General features: G+C 40.7%; 1 long non-coding RNA gene across 1 annotated transcript in view; it reads right to left on the minus strand.

Moving 5' to 3' along the window:
- LOC126407443 (uncharacterized) overlaps positions 1–2371 on the minus strand; it is a 34827-nt gene that overhangs the window by 4377 nt on the left and 28079 nt on the right. The window contains exon 5 of the long non-coding RNA XR_007571779.1: positions 336–403. This is a non-coding gene — a long non-coding RNA (uncharacterized LOC126407443). The remainder of the gene's footprint in view (positions 1–335; positions 404–2371) is intronic.

Raw genomic sequence — 2371 nt, forward strand, 5'->3', positions numbered from 1 at the left:
AAACAATTTGCGTCAAACTTAAATACTTGACACTAAAAACACTAATCTCAGACAGTTTGTACATGTTGCCTGTATATTTATTATTTTATTTTTTTAGCGCTCCAAGATTTTACCAGTTAAAAAACAATGAAAATTTTGCTTTCAAATCTCAGGTCTGCAGCTCTGGCACTAACTCTTAAAGATTTGGATTACTACCAAGAAACTACATACTAAAAAATGGAAATACTTGTATTAATACTACTTTATTTCTGGTAAAGTCCCTCTAAACCTTTAATAAAGGCAGCGAATGAAACAGACCACTGAAGTGTATTTTGTATTGAAGTGTATGTCCTTACCTTGTCTGATGGCCGGAGTGCTGTTTCTTCTCATCAGCCACAGTCTTCTTATGAGATCGTTGTTTCTTCTGTTAAGAATAAAGAAAAATAAGATGAACATTGACTGCAAATTAAAATGCCTTTATAGAGTGGTCCCGAAACCCAAAAATGAGTTTGCATTTTTTGCACACTTGGTTTCCTTATCTTGAAATCAGTTAGTTTTTTGAATCTGGTTTTGGTTAGGTGCCTGAAATACGGTCTGTGCTTAACACCAAGGACTTCCACACTTGTGAAATTTTAAGCCTTTAGGTGTCTTACAAAGGCGGTTGCTAATGAGTGATCAAATGAGACTACAGAGCGTCATCACGCTGACAGCTTCACAGCCTTGCTGGGGTAGTGAATGAAGTAATTTAGATAACATTAGCTTTTTACTTCCACTGATTACATTTACACTTCAAAAATCATAATAGTGGTGTAAATATTTGGGGAACTGCCCTTTGGTTCGACAGCCCATTGGTTCGACATCCCATTGTTCCGACCATATTAAACTCATTGTTCCGAAGTCCGTTCCGAAATCATCATGATGCCCTGTGGTTAAGGTCTGGTTAGGTTTAGGCACAAAAACCACTTGGTTGGGGTCTGGAAAAGATCATGGTGTGGGTTAAAATGAAAAATAAAGTGACAAACACATAAGCCGTGAGCCTGCGGACAGTCGGACCAATGGGCTGTCGAACCAATGACATGGACCCAATATTTGAAGATTATTTGCTGTACAAAACACACAAGTATCATAAACTGTTGTTTTCCTGCAATAATCGAATATAACGAGAAAATCCCCTTGGCTTTTATCGAGGGAATCAGGGTAACACTGGCATCTGTGTCGGCCTACAAAAACAACCTCTAGATAGACTATAATTTGACTGCAAGTATCGAAAAACACACTGAAGTCATGGAAACTTTTTCATTTCACAAGGTCACATTAAAAGCCATGGATCTACAGAAAGATAGATAGAGACAAACCTTCCACAGAGGATCGCCCAGTTTGCCCCAGCTTTCTAAAGACGTTATTTACTTCACTCAAACTGCGTGTGGCTATTAGCACTGGTGTTAGTGAATTAGACGTTGTTTATCAATGAGGCTCATTTGCATAGAAAGGGGCAATTTTTGCACCAAATATATGCATATTACCTCATTTAAATACGTGCAAATAACACCGCAGCACCAAGACACAATCTGCTTGGCAGCGCAGTTAGTGGAGCATTTCACCCTCTGCGCGTGCTTTGTGAATTAGACGTATCTGTTTGCTCCATTTTTACCGGTTTAGCGGCCACAAAAGCCAGGCAATCCTTTTGTGAATTCGGCCCTTTGTGGGCGTGTTTGCGCTGGTATATCATTAGCGCAATATCCTTTGTGAATAAGACGTTAAGACGGAGCAAACTGCAGGTGCAAGTGAAGTGCAATTCAAGGTGCTATCAGCGGCCACAGTTCATGCTTTGTGAATTCGGCCCTGTGGTTCATCTAATGGCCACTTGAGGCTGGCTCCAAAAACACAGTAAATCCCCAAAGACCCCCATGTTAACATGATTATGTCCATTAACAGAAATACAATGATTGACAGGGTGTCTGAGAGTTGTCACTACTGGTCTGGTCCACTCCTCCCTCCTTCACTGCTCCAGCCTTTCGTCCAAATATGGTCACTTCTGGCTCCAAAACCCAAGATGGCGTCGGCTGAAATGATGAACTCAAGGCTTCAAAACTGGAGCCCGCAAACCAATGGGTGACGTCAGGTAGCTACACTCATTACAGTCTATGAGTAACCATCCTATGATGCTGCAAGATTAGTAATGCAGCCTCTTTTTAGTGAGTTAAAGTAATCTTCTAATGACAGAAACAGCAGTACATTTCACAGATGCACACACACTCCAAAATTTGCCACTACCATGGCCTACAGGACACACATTTGAAGGACTGAGTCGATAAAATCAGTGACATTCAGGTTTTATTTTGTGTGTGTGTGTGTGTGTGTGTGTGTGTGTGTGTGAGAGAGAGAGAGAGAG

Source organism: Epinephelus moara, chromosome 20 (assembly GCF_006386435.1).
Source record: "Epinephelus moara isolate mb chromosome 20, YSFRI_EMoa_1.0, whole genome shotgun sequence".
Classification (NCBI taxonomy): domain Eukaryota; kingdom Metazoa; phylum Chordata; class Actinopteri; order Perciformes; family Serranidae; genus Epinephelus; species Epinephelus moara.